The 21,382-nt window shown below is 40.6% G+C and overlaps 1 long non-coding RNA gene across 3 annotated transcripts in view; it reads right to left on the reverse strand.

Annotated features, from left to right (window-relative positions):
- Positions 1-21,382, reverse strand: part of LOC116595979 — a 105,142-nt gene that overhangs the window by 9,439 nt on the left and 74,321 nt on the right. For all 3 annotated transcript variants that reach the window (XR_004287951.1, XR_004287952.1, XR_004287954.1), the window contains one exon: positions 17,797-17,848. This is a non-coding gene — a long non-coding RNA (uncharacterized LOC116595979). The remainder of the gene's footprint in view (positions 1-17,796; positions 17,849-21,382) is intronic.

The raw sequence follows: 21,382 nt of genomic DNA on the forward strand, positions 1-21,382 counted from the left end.
CTTGTGAGCTTGTATTCAATCCTTGTTAGAGGATTTGGAAAATCAGATCAACCCCCTGGGTTCTGCTCTTTCACTCTCAGGTCTGGACTTCCTTAAATCACTGACAGAGGGTTTTTTTTTTTTTTTTCCCTTAATGACATTGTCAAATCAAAGGCTAGCCAGGTCCAGCAGGATTGCCCTCTTGAGAAAGGATCTCTTAATAGAGATGGTTTGATAATGGTAACTCACTGTCATCCTTTTTCAGGAAGTTAGAAGGAAAGGCTGTGAAGAAAAGGCCCAAACCATAAGAAACACAGAGGTGGGAATAGAAAATTTTTCATAAGTTAGCAGTTTTTAATGACGAATTCCTCATCTTTTTCTTGGGTGTCATCTGTAATATGATCTTATGTTTGTGTAGAATATACAAAAATATTAGGAACTGGAAAAATATTAGATCCTTAAAATGGATAACCCCAATGTGCAGATGGAGAAGTTGTTCAGGGCAGAGCCTTGACCGTTAATTAGTAATGGCTCCCATTCTATCCCTGCACTTTTAGTTCGTGTACACAAGTGCATATAAAAACACATTTTTGTGTGCTGTACAGTTATGTCACTGCATTGTTCTACTATTTAGGAATTAGTTAGTAGGCTTTAGATTTATTTCAAAGAACTCTCAGCAAAAATCATGCTTTCTATCTAGGTGGGACAATTTAGAGGGCATGAGTATAAAAGGAGAGGCTAGGCATTTTGAGAATCCAAATAGCAAATAAGGAAATTGTCTGCCACCTTGTTGCTAACTCTAGAGATAAAAACGAGACTGTTTTGTCCCTCCTTTGTATTGTTCTTGGGTTCTTCTCTGAGTGCAAAAATGTCAAAAATGCTTTGCTAAAACCCAGGAAGTTGCTATACAACCTACATATGAGATTATTTCTCTCCACCTTTAATCCTCAGGATCTACAATTCTGCTATTTAAGAAACAAACTTGCTGTGTCAGAAGGAAGGGGAATATAACAGTAGACATCCGGATCAACCGTCAACTAGCTTTCCAGCTTGTCATTGCTCCTTAGACACCATGTGAAGAACTCTCACACTGATTTACCATAAAATGTGCCTATTTTCCATTAAATCTTGCTTGTGGCTTCACTGAAGCACTGAACTTACCAACATTTCAGGGGCTGACCCTGCAGGGCCACCTCTTAGACTTGTTAGTCCAGAAAATGAACCGTGCATAAGAGAGGCCTTGGGGGAAGAGATTTTATTCGCACCAGTTACTTTGCACATTGCTTAAGCTAGAGATGTTAGCAGTTCCTTGAAGAGAGCAGCATTAGTCAGACCCTTGGGGGCAACAGTGGGACATGGAACTTACCCTGTCACATGCTTGACAGAAACATGTCGGTTGAGACAGGCATAGGGCCGGACATAAGGAATCTGTTTTCGGAGCTTTAGGGAATCGGTGAAGTATTATGTTCTTTCATGTCCTATTTAAAATTCCAGAGCCGCTATGTACCCACTGTATGACTTCGATGGAGTTGTTTAACCTTCAAAATCCACTTTCTTGGGGTGCCTGGGTGACATAGTTAAGCTGCTGACCCTTGTTTCAGCTCAGATCGTGATCTCAGGTTCCTGAGGCGGAGCCCCATGCTGGGCTCCGTGCTGATAACAGGGTCTGCTTGAGACTCTCTCTCTCTCTCTCAAATAAATAATTTTTTTAAACTCACTTTCTTCATGTACAGGATAGGCGTGATATGACTAACTCAAGGAGTGATCACTGGAACAAATAATGTGGGAGGTGCTCATCCCAGATGTGATCATCAGGATGGACACACAAATGCCAGCAGCCTGAGTGATTGCGATCCTGATGATTAGTATTTTAATCCAGGCCCTGCCGTTTGACGGCTGCATATCCCTGGGAGAGGAATTCTGAGTTTCAGTTTTTCCCACCGGAAAATAAGGAGAACAACATTTACCTTGCCAGGCTGTTCTGAGGACCAAAAATGATGCATGGAAAGCACCTAGTCACGGTGTCTAGATCAGCACAAGTAGATGCTTGATAATTTGTTCTTCTCATTGTTTTCACTGCCACCTAGTACTTACATAACTATCTGTTTAGGCTTGGAAGAAGTCATGTTTGATATTAAGGTTGGCTCTTCCTGGTAGGATAAATGTATACACCAATCTATCTGATAAATGTTTACTTAAGAGATAGACAAGATTTCTGTTTCATAAGTGCCTGTTGGACCACCCTTAGGCATAACTCCTCAAAAGCTTGTGGCTGAAAGTCAAACCAGTATCCTCTGCTATGAGTAGGGCTTGTCAGAGCCACTGTGAAACAGACACACACAAAACTCCCCAGCCTATGGAGATACGCACTTCCAACAATTTTGTCAAGGCAGAGAACACAACCCGGATTAAAGTGTGTAGGGAACGTGGTATTCCTTCTGGCCTCAACTTCCTGAGTGTCTACTGTCACATGCTGGTTTATCTGCCGAATAAAATGGGCTTTATTGAAGTAGCATTCTGGACTTATTAGTCATCTACCCTGCACACCAGATAGCAGAACTTTGAGTCAATTATTAACTGGATCCACATAGTTATAGCATATCTTTTAAACCATGCCAAAATGGTTTTCGATTGAAAAAAAAAAAAGAAGAAGAAGAAGAGGGCAGTTGAGAATACAGAGCCTAAAATATGGAAGGATAACATGTAGCTCCTTCTGAAGTCCTAAGTTCCGCTTTCTTTTTGGCTCTGTGACACCAGTCCATTTCCCCACCTCTTCCTACCAATTTCGTCCTCCTTGGCAACTGCTACTTAATGTTTCCTCCACAAGAATTGGAGTTGTCCTTCTGGAGACCTCTCCAAGGAACCTAAATCCCCTACTCCTGAATTGGGCAAATATTTTCCTCATAGACATATGTTTCTAAGTAAGATTTGTGAATTAGTTGATAACTTTGAGAAAGTTAGGCCTCTTTTACCAACTTTTCTAAGACATGTTTAGTTGTCTTAACCTGTGTTTCCTCCCAAAAAAAGAAGAGCCTGTGACAAGGTGAAAGTAATTTGGAGGCAGTCATCCTAAGGAATAAGAATGAGGGTCTTGGTAGAGTACAATAAGGAAGAGAAAGATAAACCAAGGACCTATTATCTGACTGGTGGTTACTGGGCAAGTGGACCTTGATCCTACGGGAGACTCTGCGATGTTGTGTAGAGTATGAGTCAGAGTAGTTCACCTGGGGATGAGACAGTAGATGATTTGTCTAGTCGCCCATCCTCCACTGGTCAAGGGTTGCCCATTGAGATGATAGCATTTTCTCCTTTTTGGTTTCGTCCATACAGCAGAATGGCTGCACAGGTTCCTAGAGGCATCTCTCCAGAGCTGTGACAAAGAGGCCAGGACAGAAAGCAACAGCTTCACGGTGCAGCTAAGGCAAGGTACAGACTAATCTCACCTGCCACTACTGGTGGCCATAGCAATGACTGAAGTGAAAAGATCTACTCGGTGGTGATATAAATCAGGGCACAGAGGTGACCTAATTGCTTATGTGACTGCAATGGCGTGATTCACATTAGTAAGGTTCTCTTCAATATTTTATCAGCTCTCACAAACTATAAACAAAACCTCGACCCTTCCATTCCAAAGTCGGAACCCTATTTTGATGAGAGATACTGTTCTTTCAGTAGTTAATGTATATTTTCAAAACTTCCCATAGTGTTGGTGTGCCTGGGTGACTTAGTGGGTTAAAGCATCTGCCTTCAGCTCAGTCATGATCCCAGGGTTCTGGGATCGAGCTCCGCACCGGGCTCTCTGCTCAGCGGGGAGCCTGCTTCCTCCTCTCTCTCTCCCTCTCTGCCTATTGGCAATCTCTGTCTGTCAAATAAATAAATAAGTGAATCTTTAAAAAAAAAAAAAAACTTACCATAGCATCACCTTATTTTCAAATTATGCATATTTTAAAAGTTAATATTTAAAAACACTCATTGAACAGTTTTCAAACTAGATCTTTTTGAAGACAGGCAGAATACAAAAAGAACAAAACAAAGTATCTTCCCCCAAGGAGTTTATAAACCGAAGGGGTTTATAAACTGAAGGGGTTTATAAACTACTCAGGGGAGACAGGGTAAGACAGATAATTTAAAAGGCTGAGTGAAGCTAATAGACAAAGTAGAAGCAATATTGAATATATGCTAAATTTGTAGCAATTAGTCAGCAGACACTAATCAATGCTACAGATTTCTACCCAGACATTTAGAAACATGATAGACTAATCTGACATGGAAGGAAAAAAATGGAGGGAGAAATGATGGGTAGGGTGCTTGGGTGCTTCAGTTGGTCAAGGGTCCAACTCGTGATTTTACCTCAAGTCATGATCTCATGGGTGGTAAGATTGAGGCCCAGGTCAGACTCCACATTCAGCAGAGAGTCTACTTAAGATTCTCTCTTACCCCTCCCCCCACTTGTGCTCACACTCCCTCAAATAAATAATAAATCTTAAAAAAAAAATAAAAAAAAAGATGGACAAAATGAAATTAGTTTGTTTTAAATAGTTCTGTTCCAAAGAAGAAAAGAGCTATTTCCAGAAGCTAAAATTAAAAACTGCCCTTGGGGTCCAGAGTTGAGGTTTTAATACCCATGAGGTAACAGAGACTTTGTCTTCATGGGGGTAGGGGTGGAGGAGTTGGAAGGGAGTCTCAAAATAATAAAATCACAAAGAGCTTCCTGGTTTATGAAAAAAATGAATCTAGAAAAATTATCCAACTAACCAAAGTCACAGGAAAAATTGTGTCATACAGATACAAATTTAAACCACTTGCATTGTGTAAAATTTACAGCCAAGAAATTATTATTATACCCTGCGTAGACCATTGCAATAGCTAGGGTTCTTTCAGTGGAAAACTCAAAACATTTATAAGCTAGGAATCACAGAGGCCCTCAACAAAATTCTTTGCTGCAAATTGGTCTCCATAAAAAAGTACAATATTCATGAAGAAATGAACTACCATGATGAAAATTAGCAGATGCAGTAAACAGAAAAACTGGTCAGTTTGAAAAATATAAGTGATTAAAAACAATTTGAAAGCAACTCTAGGGGTGCCTGGGTGGCTCAGTGAGTTAAAGCCTCTGCCGTTGGCTCAGGTCGTGATCCTGGGGTCCTAGGATCAATCCCCACATCGGGCTCTCTGCTCAGCAGGGAGCCTGCTCCCCCTCTCCCTGCCTGCCTCTCTGTCTACTTGTGATCTCTCTGTCAAATAAATAAATAAAATATTCCAAAAAAAAAAAAAAAGAAAAGAAAGCAACTCTAAAATGTTTGTTTGTATCTGTGAGCTTTTGCTGCATAACAAAGTTCTCAACTTAAATGGCTGAAAACAGCAACCATCTCAATTTTTTTGAGAGAGATTATTTTTTTATTCAATTTATTTAAACTATTAAAAAAATAACTAAAACAGTTCACCCATTTCTCCTACCCCATCCCCACTCCCTCACCTTTGGCAACCACCAATCTGTTTGATGTATCTATGAACTTAATTAGTTGATTTTATTTATTTCTTAATTTTTGGTTCCACATATAAAAGAGCTTACACAGCTATTTGTCTTTCTTTGCCTAATTTTTCTAAGCACAATATCCTCAAGGTTCACCCATATTGACACAAATGGCAAGATTTCATTCCTTTTCATGAATTAATAATGTTCTACTGTATATATATATATCAATTTCCTCATCCATTTATACATTTATAGATACTTAGGTTTTTTCCATATCTTGGCTATTGTAAATAATGCTGCAATGAACATAGGGGTACATATATCTTTTCAGGTTAGTGTTTTGATTTTCCTTGGATGAATGCCCAGAAGTAGAATTGCTGCATCATATGTTAGTTCTGCCTCTGATTTTTTGGAAACTCCATACTGTTTTCCATCATGGCTGTACCAGTTCACATTACTGCCAGTAATGCACAAGAGTTTCCTTTTCTCCACATCCTTGCCAACACTTGTTATTTCTAGCCTTTTTGAAAATAGCGATTCTAACAGGTGTGAGGAGTTTTGATTTGTATTTCACAGATGATTAATGATATATAATACTTTTCCTGTGCCTGTTGGCCATCTGTATGTTTTCTTTAGGAAAAAAAAAAATGTCTATTCAGATCATCTGCCAATTTTTTGCTTGGATTATTTTTTGTTTCTTTTGATATTGAGTTGCATGAGTTCCTAATATATTTTAGCATTAACTCTTTGTTGGATAGATCATTTACAAATACTCTCATTCAGTAGGTTGCCTTTTCATTTTGCTGATTGATTCTTTGCTGGGCAGAAGTTGTTTAGTTTGATGTAGTCCCACTTGTTTATTTTCCATTTTTGCTGTTGATTTTGGTGTCAGATTTTTTTTAAAAACTTTGCCATAGGTAACACCTATACCAAGAAGGTTACCACTTATGTTTCTTTCTAGGAATTCTATGATACCAGGTCTCACATTTAATTCTTTAATCCACTTTGAGTTAATTTTTGTGTAGCTGTAAAATAGTGGTGCAGTTTCACTATTTTGTACATGGCTGTCCAATGTTCCTAACACTATTTATTGAAAAGATTTTCTTTTCCCCATTGCATGTTCTTGCCCTGCTGAGTTTATTTCTGGGCTCTATGGTCTGTTCCACTGATCTATTTGGCTGGTTTTATGTCAATACTATATTGTCTTAATTACTATAGCTTTGCATTTTAATTTGAAATCAGGAAGCATGATGCCTCCAGCTTTGTTCTTCATTCTCCAGATTGCTTCGGTTATTCAGGATCTTTTATGATTTCAAATAAATTTTACATTGTTTGTTCTATTTTTATGAAAAATGCCATTGGAATTTTGATGGAGAGTGTATTGAATCTGTTGATTTCTTTGGGTAGTATGGACATTTTAACAATATTAATTTTTCTAATTCATGAACAAGAAATATCTTTTATTTGTGTCTCCTTTGATATCTTTCCTTAATGTCTTACAGTTTTCAATATACAGGTCTTTCACCTCCTTGGTTAAATTTATTCCTAGTGATTTTATTATTTTTGATGCAACTGTAAATTGGACTATTTCTTTTATTTGCCTTACTAATAGTTTGCTATGAACGCATAGAAACACAACAGATTTTTGTGTGATGATTTTGTATTCTGCAACTTTACTGGACTCATTTCTTAGTTCTAACTTTTTTTGATGGAGTCTTTAGGGTTTTCTATTTATATGACACCATGTCATCTGCAAATAGTAGTAGTTTTACTTCTTCCTTTCCAATCTGTACAGCTTTCATTTCTTTTTCTTATTTAATTGCTCTGTCTAGGAACTCTATTACTACATTAAATAAAAGTGGCAAGAAGAGGTATCCTTGTCTTATCCCTGACCTTAGAGAAAAGCTTTCAGCTTTTCACCATTGAGTATGATGTTAGCTGTGAGCTCGTTATAAATGGCTTTTACTCTGTTGAGGTATGTTCCCTCTATACTCACTTTGCTGAGAGTCTTTAACATAACTGGATGTTGAATATTGTCACATGCTTTTTCTGCATCTAGTGAGATGATCACATGATTCTTATCCTTCCGTTTGGTAATGTGGTATGTCACATTGATGATTTGTAGATCTTGAACCATCCTTTCATCCCCAGAATAAATCCCACTGATTGTGGCCTATGATCCTTTTAACATATTGTTCAATTTGTTTTGGTAATATTGTGTTGAGAATCTTTGCATCTATGCTCATTAGGGATATTGGCCTGTAATTTTCTTTTCTTCTTTTCATTTTTTTTTAAAGATTTTTATTTATTTATTTGAGAGAGAGAAAGCATGCAACACAGGGAAGAGGGAGAGAGAAACTTAAGCGGACTCCACACTGAGTGCAGAGCCCCACATGGGGCTCAATCTCATGACCCTGAAAGCACAACCTGAGACAAAACCAAGAGTCAGATACTTAACCAACTGCACCACCCAGGCCTCCCATTGGCCTTTAATTTTCTTTTCTTGTGGCACCCTTGTCTGCTTTTGGTATCAGGATAATGCAGGTCACATAAAATAATTTGGGAGGAATTCTCTCCTCTTCTATAAGAGTCTGAGAAAAATTGACACTAATTCTTCTTTAAATGTTTGGTAGAATTCACCATTGGTAGAATTCACAATTCTGGTACTGCACTTTTGTTTGTCGAGAGGTTTTGGATTATAGATTCAATCTCCTTACTAGTAATTGGTCTGTTCAGATTTTCTATGTCATCATGATTCTTTTTTGGAAGGTTTTATGTTTCTAGGAATTGTCCAATTTGTAGGTGTATAATTGTTTATAGTAGTGTCTTATGATTCTTTGTATTTCTGTGGTATCAGTTGTAACAACTCCTTTTTCATTAATGATTTTATTTATTTGAGTTCTCTCTCTTTTTTTCCTTCGTGAAGTTGTAGAGCAATACTCATGCAGTGATGGTGGGGGTATAAATATGTATAACCACTTTGGAAACTAACTCATCATTCTCCTTAAAGTGAAGGTAAATATTCCCTATGAGTAGAAATTCAAATACTGGATTATACCAAACAAATGTATGCCACATACACAAAGAAACAAATCTAAGCATGTCCACAGCATTATTTTTAATAACCCCAATCCTGAAATAATTCATATTTCAATCAATGGAGAAAGAATAAATAAATTCATATATCATAAGATGGAGTACCATATAGCAATAAAAATTTTTAAACTACAAATACAATAATAGAGCTTAGATGAATATCAGGAACATAATGAGTAGAAGATGACAGACATGAAATACCTAGAAAAATTCCATTTATATGGAGCTAAAAAGAAGTCAAAATTAAAGTACATTATTTGGGGATGCATGTATGCACGCTGCTTTGGTGAGAAAAATATAAATAAACATAAGGAAAATGTTATCATAAGCTAGGAGATGAATTTCCTTCATTGAAAGAGAAAGTACTGTTTAGGAGGAAACATTAGTAGACCTTCTAGGTTCTAGAAATGTCTTGTTTCATGACCTTGCTGGTGGTTTCATAAGCATTTACTTAATGATAATTCATGACACTGTACAATTTTCTGCATATCCCCATATGCATGTTACAACTCACAATAAAAACATTTTTTAAAAAATAACAGAGAGATTTCATTACCTCATATGACTAGAAAACCAAAGGCAAGCAGTGTGCCACTCAACATTATGATACCACTGCCTTCTTGGATCAGTGTTATATGCATTAGTTCAGGCCATCCAAAAGGAGACACCAAGATGGGATGGAACATTCAAGAGATGTAACTGAGACATCTGTCAGAGAAGAAATGGTGAGGAGATAAAGGAGTTGGGGCTAGCTCTCGGGTCTGTGTGAAAGAGAGAAGAAATGAAGAATTGGATAAGTAGAATCTCAGGAGTGCAAGACCATTCTGAGAAGCTTTGGCTGACAAAAAAAATAAAAAATAAAAAATAAAAACTCTAACATAGCAATGTAAATAAATAAGACGTAAAATAATTTGAATTGCAAAAATCATTAACTTATGATGTTCATATAAATAATTAATATACTAATGAAGTTTTATAATCCTCTAATCAGTAAATCCTTGAATATTTATGAAATACTATAGAGTGCTATTATTCTACATTAAAGACTAGGGAAATAAGATTTCATATCCACTGAGGTCTACCTGGGAATAACAACTAATAAACTAGGCAATTTCAATTCCTAAAGCTCGAAGAAGCCTGTTGAGCACTTCTGATAAAGTATTTGGCCTTATGAAATTAATATTACACTATATGTTAACTAACTGGATTTAAACCTTTTTCTTTTTTTTTTAGATTTTATTTATTTATTTGACAGAGAGAGAGATGACAAGTAGGCAGAGAGGCAGGCAGAGAGAGGGGTGGGAAGCAGGCTCCCTGCTGAGCAGAGAGTCCGACGTGGGGCTCGTTCCCAGGACCCTGAGATCATGACCTGAGCTGAACGCAATCACTTAACTGACTGAGCCACCCAGGACCCCAATTAAGTAGAATTTAAATAAAAACTAAAAAAACAAAAAACAAAAAACAAAAAAAAACCACACACAAAAAACTAAAAACAAACAAAAAGTACCTGGCTTTATCTTTTTAACACTGATTAACAAGATGACAGAGAAAATTCTAGCAAGTGGGGATGTGTTAGTCTTTATTGGTGTCCAGGCCTAGAGTCTCAATGGTCTAAAGAAATATATTAATTGAGAGCATTTATTTTGAGTTTGCCAGACTGTAACAGAAGAGGCAGGCAGAGAGAGGGGTGGGAAGCAGGCTACTGACCCAATCCTGACCCAAGCTACTGACCCAATCCCATAAGACTTAATGGTGATGTTAGAGAATGTGAAGAGAACCCCCTCCAGGGGTTCCTATCCCCTTTACTAGAAGCAAAGGAGAAAAAGGCAGGCATTTGTGTTTACCATTTAGAAGACTTCTCTGAAATATTTTGTCCTCTCATGGTGTTTCGAATTCCATAATTGTGCATTTTAGGATTCACATTTAAGAGTAGATTAAAAAGTGTCAACACTCAAAGGAAGTCAGTAGTGGAGGAGATTGGGAGAGCTGGTATGTGTTTGCTGGTGGTCTCGTGCTTCCCTATTTATATTCACAGAAATTTACTAATCCTTGGGTTATTGTATGGTTTAACAGAGGAAATGGTCTTCCCTCAACGTTGAACTACCCCAAAGTGTTGTGAGATAAAAAGATGAAGATTAGTTGGAAATTAGGTCAGAGGTACTTAATCATATTTTTAAGTAAATGTGCTGTTGTTGCTTATTTACCGTAATGGTTTTCCGAGGTAATGGAGGGGTTACCATTTTAAGATGTAAAATGTTACCTGTGTTATAAGTAAAATGGTAGCACATCCCTTTCCAAATAAATGAGGTGAAAAATCAAACCACTGAAGTTGTAATCAAATGAAGCAAGTCAGGATTCTTTTTTTTTTTTTTTAAGATTTTATTTATTCATTTATTTGAGAGAGAGAGAGAGCACAGGCAAGCAGAGAGAGAGAGAGGAGGAAGCAGGCTCTCTGCTGAGCAGAGAGCCCGATGCGGGGCTCGATCCCAGGACCCTGAGATCATGACCTGAGCCGAAGGCAGAGGCTTTAATCCACTGAGCCATCCAGGTGCCCCAAGGATTCTTGTTGCATTAGGGAAAGGATGAGTTCATTTTCAGGTATGTTATTGGCAGGAACTGCTTTTTCATAGCTCTAGTTATGGGAAGAAGGATGTGCATGGTTGCTGGAAATCTGAAAGGGCAGCTATCGACAGGAGGAAGCATCCCACCTCCTGCTGCGGGACATGGAGGAAACTGGATCGATCCATCTCTCCCTGCCACTGTCTACACTCCTACCCAAGCAGTCCTGACACAGGCAAGAGACTCCGTCAGGTTCAGGCAATCTGATACTTTTGCTCAAGGCAGAATTTTGAATAACAACGAAAACAGGGTAGTCGGAATCTGTCCACAGTTCTGGTAGTTGTGACAGTGTTTATGGCAAAGCCACAGCTTCCTAACCTGGTGTCTGTTGTGCTGCTTTCCTCTGACCCTAAGGAACGGCCCTGCTTCTGGTCCTGTTCCCCAACTTTTCCTGCAGTTTCTCAGGGATTGTTGGAGCCCTCAACATCCTTCTAACAAGATTTCTTATTGTTTAGCATTACTACAAAAGGAGTTCGGCAGTAAAAGGCAACCTAACTGATAACACCAGCCAAGCAGGCACAATTCTGCAAAAATTCTAATCCTAGCAGGGATCAGGGAGCTCAGGAATGTGGGGCAAAAGTTCAGTCACCCAGAGGTAAGGGAAAATAGAGGCCAGTGGGCAAACTGCTGAGGGTTCTCTTCAGGCAACTAAAGACCAACCCTTCAACAGCTCAGCTCAGTCCCTTGCCAAAACTGGTGAGAATGGGGACCTCTGTGTACCCCCTGCTTTGGTACAGTGTGTCTCAGGAGATGACTGCTACTGAATCTGCCGGCACAAACCTGGCATGTGCCAGTCTCCATGAGAACAGAACGAGAGAAAGCAGAGCCTGAGAGGTTGTAAACCCAGACGACATGCATGGATCTGATTCATCAGTAGTTAAAACTCTAGAGAAGGCAAAACTTAGGAAGATCAAGGGTATCCGTGGAAGGGTCCTTCTCCACTAAGTCCGGCAGGGCTCCTTCCTGAGTGACAGAGGCAGAACTTGGAAAGATAAAGGGAAAGGGAAACAAAGGTTGGAGATAAGAAAGTGAGGCAAGTTATACTGGTAGCTTTTATTTTCTATTTTCTATGTGAAAGAGAAAGCTAGGATATCTGCGGAGAATGAGGGAAAGAATGGATAAAGCTTTGAAGAGTAGGTAAAAGTTTTGAATGGTCAATATCAGGGAAAACTAGGAATAAAAGAACATTGAATGGTACTTAGGTCCAAATGAAGTGAAAATAACACACTTAAATGGGTTCAGGTTAATGATGTGCTTTTTCTCTAGTAACACCTGACCCAGAAGCACTAGCTTAAAAAATAAAGGTCAAATCACTCAAGAGCTAAGGGCTATTGAAAGTTAGTAAAAGGCCGAAGGGGAAGAGCAGGGAGAGAGAGTGTTGATAAGATGATAATAGGGATGTGGTAACAGAGGTTCCGGGCGAGTTCAGGGAGGGAAGGGAAACTAGGAAGGCACTGACCAATTGCTAGACAAGAAAGCAAGCCAGAGCTAGAAGGGTGTGATGACGTTTGACCAACAAAGAAGCAAGAAAACAAACAAACAGGTTTAGTTGGGAGGAGAGTAGCAGATTTTAAGATAATGTGTCTTTGGAAAGGAGGGCTGAGGAGAAATAGAGGTAAAGGTCATTAAGGCAGGAGCTCACCATCCGTGACATGAGGACTGAATACGACATTCCAAGGATATTGAAGTTACCAACAAAAATGGTGGGAGTAAAGAAGACACGTATCAGTTAGGTATCAATCTTCTAAGTGGGTATGACCTAAGACCCAAGGGAGTGACTGAGGAGAAAGCAGCAGAGCTGACATGCATGATTCTAAAGGGGACATTTTCCACATGAAGTAGAAAGGAAGCATATATATATTTAAACCCTTTTAGTTTAAAGAAATGTTTTAATGATCTTAACTGGAAAGCGAGAGTTTGAATGGGTTTGCAAGGTCAAATGGATTTCAAAGGCTCACTCATGACATCCAGACCTTGGTTCTTTCTGTTCTTATTCTCAGCTCAGAGCTTTAAACTGATTTAGCTTTGAAGTCTGAAGATGGTTTCCAGTACCAGTCAGAGCTAAGTGCTTTCTGTTCACATTCAGGAGAGAGACTGGTGACTCATCAGCACTTTCAAAAAGAGGACAGAACTTTCCAAAATGCCTCCAGGAAATCTCTCCTTGTATCTCATTGACTCGATTTGGGTCACATACCAATTTTTAAACCAACCACCAGCAAGAGAACAAAGAACTTCTTTAGACAAGTCATGCCCAGGTCCCCTTACTGTACTGTCACCTCTCGGTAGAGTAAGAGCAGTTCTTTTTGTTTGTTTGTTTGTTTTATGGTTTTATTTGTCATTTGAGACAGAAAGAGAGAGAAAGAGAACATGAGCAGGGGGAGAGGCAGACTCCTGGTTGAGCCCAGAGCCTGACCTGGGACTTGATCCCAGAACCCAGAGATCATGCCCTGAGCCAAAGGTGCCCAAGTAAGAGCAGATCTTGAAGAGTCTTCCCTAATCTCCATTACTCACATACATCTGTGATGACAAGATTTCCTCAGTTTCTTCCCTTAATATGATAGGTCTAGAAGGGGTAACCAATAACTTCAATTCTCTGAATAAACTAAACTCTGACTTTCTGTTAAATAACTGAGGTTACAATGGTATCAGCGGACACACTGCTCAGTTCATCACATTTGCACGGGCACACACTTCCCACAACTACACATGAGGAAAAATGCTGCGCTCAGACAGTTGCACCGCAACCATGAGCCACAGCGCAGTGCGGCCACCTCCAGTGCGGCCACCTCGTGGTCTCCTGCTCAGGTGCCAGGACCCCGCCCAGACCCTCTCTCCACTAGGACCACAGAGATTCTCCCCCTGCTCTGCTAAAGGTCATGTCGCTCCAGAGGTAGGCCTCTACGTCCCACCTGCTGACCCTGGAGACCAGGAGTGGTGGAAATGGTGGACATGGCAGAAAGTCCTGCAGACACCTGCCGCAGGCACCGAGGCCCTGAGGGGGTTCAGACTGGGGGAGTGGGCCGCGCCATGCCAGCCCCCAGGCAAGACCCGTAGCATCCTGCCTGCAAACCCGCAGCGGCTCCCACACAGAGCAGTGTCCCACCTTTCACAACGGCGCCAAGCTTTGCCTGCAGGCACTGCCAATGGTCCGGCTTCGCTGCCCATCTTGACATCACTGAACACTCCCTTTCATCTCTGTGCCTTTGAAGATGCTTTCTCCTCTACCCTCTACTCTTCCTCTACTTTGATAGTTAAATGCCCGTCATTTGTTATTGATGTAGTTCACTATATGAACATCCTTAGCTAAACTCCACAACAGCCAAATAGCTGATGCTTGAAAAGAAAAATCCAGCCAGTGTTTTCTGACTTTCTTATCTTGGTACTTTATTTTATTATTATTTTTTTAAAGATTTTATGTATTTATTTGACAGAGAGAAATCACAAGTAGATGGAGAGGCAGGCAGAGAGAGAGAGGGAAGCAGGCTCCCGGCTGAGCAGAGAGCCCGACACAGGACTGGATCCCAGGACCCCCAGACCATGACCCGAGCTGAAGGCAGCGGCTCAACCCACTTATTTCTTTAAGAAAGGTGGGGAGGGGGGAAAAGGAGAGGGAGAGGATCTCAGGCAGATTCCCCGCTGAATGCAGAGCCGGACGGGGATTCGGGGCTCGATCTCACGATCCCGACATCACTACTTGAGCCCAAATCGAGACTCAGTGGCTTCACAGAATTGAGCCACCCAGGCGCCCTTCTTATCCTGGTAATTAAAAAGTTGTTGTCAAGCACATCTTTGTGAATAAACTGTTGGATTGTTCCCTTGCCGCCAGGGGTGTGGTGTTGCACAGCCAGAGTTGCAGCTCTACGGAGATGCCTGGCACAGAGACCTGGTGCTAAACGGGGCGAAGAGAGGCAAACCAGTACGGCAGGATGGAAGTGTCGAGACTGATGGCCAGTGTGCATTTTGAAAACGTGTAGGCAGTTTTCCTGGAGGCCAGACCCACTGGGTGGCTTGTTTTGAAAACAACAGCATACGCTTCTTACACAATTGTTTCGTTGTGTGTAACACATACATAGTAAAACCGCTGCATTAGAAAAAGTAGTCCCTGTTGTTTACTCGGTTCTGCTGATTAAACAGAAATGATTTTTTCCTTTATAAGATAAGGAAATCTTAAATGCTGTTCTCAGGCTGAAAGAACATTGGACTAGTTACTCCCACAACATACTTCTGAGAGCACACAGCTCCCATCTGATCTCGACTGGTCTCTTCTGCCCTTGTTGCCAAATTAATGTCATTCCCTTTCCTACTAAAGAATGACATGAGCTTTAACTTTAGCTCTCAAAGTAGGGTTCATCTCTGGATGTAAATATCATTGGTGAAATAAACATAAAAATGTAATGTTGTCTCCCCCATTCCATTCCAAATTCCACTACTGATAACTGATAGGCCAGGGAGAGAAAGCAAGAAGGAAATGACTTCATATTATGTACCAGGCAAGGCTTCTAGATTGTAACTTCCCACTGAACAGACGGGATCCTGGGACCAGCACAATTCATGGCACCTAGGCACATATTCAGTGAACATGTGTTTGCTGAACCAATCTAAATCCATTCCAGGGGCCGCCTGGGTGGCTCAGTGGTTTAAGCATCTGCCTTCAGCTCAGGTCATGACCTCAGCGTTCAGGGCTAAAGCCCCGCATCAGGCTGCCTGCTCAGGGGGGAATCTGCTTGCCCCTGCCTCTGCCTGCCACTCCCCTTGCTTATTCTCTTTCCCTCTCTTTCTCTATCAAATAAATAAGAAAAATCTTAAAAAAAAAAAAATCCACTCCAAATGTTGTCTCATTGAATCCTCACAACCACCAAATGAATCTGGAAGTGTTTTCTTCATTTAATGAAGAGATTAAGTAACCCGAGGTCACACTGAAAGGCTGCATTACAAATTTAGGATGTAAGACACATATTTGGGATATAAAGATGTAAGGCAGCTTAGAAGTCACCTAGAAAAATGCAACTTTTAATAAACAAGACAAAACATCCAGCAAATTTAAGTGACTATCTCACACAACACATAGCTACAGAAGTGAAAACCAGGACAAACATCTGCATTCAAGCTTAAAACATTCTAGATAATGAGTTTGAGCATACACATGCACAAATGTATAGAATGCAAATGGACATTTTGAGAGCATTTTGCGTTTTCCTGCAATGTGGCAGGAACAAAGATGACTAAACAATAGTCCCCTGCACTTAAGAATCTCAGCAAGTGGGGCACCTGGGTGGCTCAGTGGGTTAAAGCCTCTGCCTTCGGCACGGGTCATGATCTCAGGGTCCTGGGATCGAGCCCCGCATTGGGCTCTCTGCTCAACGGGGAGCCTCTTTCCCTCCTCTCTCTGCCTGCCTCTCTGCCTACTTGTGATCTCTGTCAAATTAAAAAAAAAAAAAAAAAGAATCTCAGCAAGTAGTGAAGGTAAAGACAGTAACAGAAATAGTGTAATAAAACAGACCCTACGCTTACAGAGCCAGATATGAACCAAGTGCCGTGGGGGCACACATGACAGAAGAAAGAACTCTGAACTTAAGAGGAAGAGGACTAAGGATATTTAAGGAAACAAAGCAGGAGCAAAGTTGCACTGTGGAAAGAGAATTGAAGGGGTGGGGGTTGCTTAGAGTCTGTGGAAAAAAGGGTAGGATATCATACTGGAAATGCAAGCTGTTATCAGACATGAAGGGTTCCATTCACATCCATTTGCAAAAGGGATAAGGATGATTCTCTTAAACATTTTATGCCAAGCAGCTGGAGGAAGACTCATGTGTGTTGGCTGACCCAATGGAATCAGTATGCATCTCCTATGAGGTAACTTCCTTTAACTTCTAGGAGCTCTTTTCCAAACTTCCGGTTTCCTTCTCTCTGACCATTATGGAAGGAAAAACAAGTCTAATAATTGAATCTTGACCCAAACTCACAGGCAATAATTTCAACAGTATTATTGCCCCTTAGTACTATAAGAAGGTAAGACTTTTCTCATCTGCTTGTTCAAACTATTTTCTTCCCATGATAGAAAGAGTAGAAAGAGTTAGTGCACAAGAACTTGATTTAAAAAACACAGGTGCCTGGGGGGCTCAGAGAGTTAAACCTCTGCCTTTGGCTCAGGTCATTATCTCAGAGTCCTGGGATCAAGCCCTGCATCAGGCTCTCTGCTTGGCAGGGAACCTGCTTCCCCCATTCTCTGCCTGCCTCTATGCCTGCTTGTGATCTCTCTGTCGAATGAATAAAAATAAAATAAAAAAAAAATACACACCCAGGACAATTGATCTAGAGCAAATAGGTCAACAAGATGGGTGGATAGGTTAGAACACTGAAGTATAATTAAAACAACGTAGGCAATTGTCTTTAAATTGAGTTTTGAGAAATGATATGAGATTTCACATTAACGATATTCACGTGCCTTTAAGAATACTGCTATAATCAGCAATTACTTTTGAATAAGTCATACAAATTATAGTGTTGCCTAATATTTGAGAGGCTCTTCTGCCAACTACTCCCACAACATAGCTTTCCTAAGAGCATGGAAGTCCTTTGAGTCTGTACCTAACATTGGCAAGTATACGCGACATCATGATTTCACTCACCAAGCGATAAAATGAGTCACACTTGAAATTGCTTCATCTCATGAAAGTCAACCTGTCAATTAAAAGAATAATAATAATGAATTCAATTTATTTTACAGAGTTCATAGGCTAAAAATGCATATCCTAGTCTGTTCTACCAAGGCAAGAAAAGTCTTCTGCTTGCTGTACCTCCGAAGCTATTTTTTTGTTTTTGTTTTTGTTTTTTATCTTAAAGAACTTGTGTTACTTCAAAACAGCAGAACAATTCTTCCTGCTACAACTTTTTCTTCAGTCATGGATATGCTTCTAGGATTCTAATTTCTGATATTATTTCTTTCCTCTTTCAGGCAGACACACCTGAATTTTAAACATTTCATGCAGGTAGACTGCTTTCCTTTCCCTTTGCTTTCTGAGCCAGATATTTGGCTTCCTAAACACACACCTCTAGATTTGACTTTATGGAATGTCTGCCAGTGTGAAATACACATTTAATGACTTTTGGGTTTGCCAAAAGCATTCATCATCATCCAAGTAAATCTTGCCCATCCTGCTTAGATAATTCTACCTAAAATTCAGCCTCTCATCAGCCCAACATGTATCACAGAGTTGATTGCTATTTATTGTTGCCCTGGCTAGCTCCCAGTTGTGTGTACCCTTCTACCTTTTCTGCGTAATGTCTAATGACGTGAACTTCACAAACCCTCTTACCACAAGTGGGTCACTTTAAAACACACCTAATAGGGGGGCCTGGGTGGCTCAGTGGATTAAGTATCTACTTGCAGCTCAGGTCATGATCCCAGGGTCCTGGGATCCGGCCCCACATCGGGCTTTCTGCTCAGCGGGGAGCCTGCTTCCCTCTCTCTCTGCCTGCCTCTCTGCCTACTTGTGATCTCTGTCTGTCAAATTAAAAAAAAAAATCTAAAAAATAAATATATATATATACATACCTAATAGAAAGACAAAACAAAAAACTCACCTAATAGGGCCTGATGCATTCTGTGCTAAGTTTCCAAGTCTTTCCCTCTCTCAGATCTGTCCAAGTTACCTGTGCCCTCCATGTATATAGCTTTTCTAGCCATTGAGGGATAAAGGCTAAATAGTAACCAACAGTTATTAGTTACTCTCCAGAGCCTCCAGAAGGCACACCTCAATAGTTTCTTAGATCTTTGCTCCAACTGGTGAAGTCAATGCAATATGCCTTCTACAATTTTGCCTCTCCTCTGGTCATGGACATTTTTCATCACATTCTTTTATTTATGGTAGTTGGTATGATTTAAACAGAGAAAGAAAGTTATTGAAAGGATATCTGCTTTGTCCATATCTTCGGGAAGTCTAGAGAACTACGTTCAGAATAGGCAAATAAAAAGGAAGGTTACTGCACCAAAGCCATAGCCAGAATCATGCCGCAGAACCAGTCCGGCGAGAACACACCCATATTTCAGAGCCCCTGGCGAGAACATCCACACCGCCAGTACCAACATTGGCCCCACCCCTGCCTCCGTTCCCAGCGTGCACACTAACAGCACACAGCCAGAAAGATTTCCCTAACATTCCTGACCCTTTGTCTGCATCAGTAGCTTCTGACTCAAAATCCAAGATACACAGTTCTGATTGCTGAGCCTAAGAACCAAGGTCTTCACTCAGGGAGGGTGGAAAGGAGGTTTCAGGTCTACTCAGATTCGGTAGAGGAAGATGAGCTCTGCCACCTCAGAATCGTATAGTACAGGTTTTGTTTGTTTGTTTGTTGTAATGTGGGAAGGGGATTCAGATACTACACAGACAAAAAAACACGTGCATCTTCATGGTAGTACTCTGTCTCAGGGAATAAACTGACCACATTATTGATATGCTCTACCATACTTGGGTTCCTGACATAGAATATGTGTTTTTCGTCTTCCTTCACTTAGCACTACATGGCCCAAACTGTACCCTAAGGCACCCCAGGTCCCACAAAGTCGTCAGAGAGTTTTAAGCAAAATTTCAACGACAGCACAGAAACATTTGTTGGACACCATGACTACCTCAAGGTGATTCACAGTTTCATTAGATCACACTACACCCTTTGCGGTGACATTTCTTTGGGGGAAAGCCGGTTTTCAGCAGTTGCTGTAATAAAAAGCCAATACCACATGAAAATCAATGAAGAACAGGAAATGAGAGTGGCAGTGTCCACACTGATTCCAAGGCGGGTGAAGGGAAGCAGGGCCTAACACGCCTACACATTGATAATCTTTGTAGTTCAAGAATGAAACTAAGTATTCTTCAGGGATATGCACTGGTTTTACAAATAGCTACTTGGTTGTTAAAACACAAATATTGGGACACCTGGGTGGCTCAGTGGGGTAAAGCCTCTGCCTTCAGCTCTGGTCATGATCCCACGGTCCTGGAATCGAGCCCCACATCGGGCTCTCTGCTCAGCAGGGAGCCTGCTTCCCCCTCTCTCTCTGCCTGACTCTCTGCCTACTTGTCATCTCTGTCTGTCAAATAAATAAATAAAATCTTTTTAAAAACCACAAATATTTATTAAGGTGTTTGAATCTGATAACTTAATAAATGGAACTATTAGGTATTTTTTAAAAAGATTTTATTTATTTATTTGACAGAGGGAAAGAGCACAACTAGGGGGAGTGGCAGGCAAAGGGAGAGGGAGAAGCAGGCTCCCTGCTGAGCAGGGAGCCCCATGTGGGGCTCCTGGGATTCTGACCTGAGGTGAGGCACTTAACCAGCTGAGTCACCCAGGCATCCCTCAGGTATTTCTTTTGGCCCAGGGGTGTTATAGAAAAGTTGTCAAGACACTAATGGTGGTATAAACTGAAACGGTTTAGGAAACTCCGAACTAGCGCAATGTCTACTGATTTTTTTTTTAAGATTTTATTTATTTATTTGACAGAGAGAGAGAGATCATAAGTAGGAAGAGAGGCAGACAGAGAGAGAGGGGAAAGCAGCCTCCTTGCTGAGCAGGGAGCCTAATGCGGGGCTCGATCCCAGGACCCTGAGATCTCGACCTGAGCCGAAGGCAGAGGCTTAACCCACTGAGCCACCCAGGCGCCCAATGTCTACTGACTTAAAACATAAATATTTTGTCTTTCAAAGTCCTGCATTGTTCATGAGAAGCCAGAACTATCCTCCCTCAAAGAGGAATAACCTAGGAGCAAAGTCAAGGGTTAATGAAAGACCATAGCATCTCACTCATATCATAGGGATCAAGTAGGTTGCCTAGGATTTCCATAAGCAAATGACACAGCTGGGAGAGAGCAGGAGATGAAGGCACAGAGGAACTACCCACAAATGCCAAAAGCCCTAAGAGACAAGGACAGATTTCAGGAGCCTCCCTATCTTCTAGAAGAGGCACTCCTGCATCTATTACCTAGCATGATTGCACGTATTGCTGCTAGCAAACGTAAGGATGCATGTATCTGTATATATATGAGTGTGATTCAGAAAACTTCCAAGTTTGGAAGAATATTACTTGGTCTATTTTAATTATCTTGCTTATTGACATTTCCAAAGACAGTATCATGTTTATGGATGAATTTCAAAGCAGAGTGCATATAATAACAGAAAAACTACACAGTCATTAAGCTGGGCTTTCTCTTCTACAGACTGA

Source organism: Mustela erminea, chromosome 1, assembly GCF_009829155.1.
Source record: "Mustela erminea isolate mMusErm1 chromosome 1, mMusErm1.Pri, whole genome shotgun sequence".
NCBI classification, from domain to species: domain Eukaryota; kingdom Metazoa; phylum Chordata; class Mammalia; order Carnivora; family Mustelidae; genus Mustela; species Mustela erminea.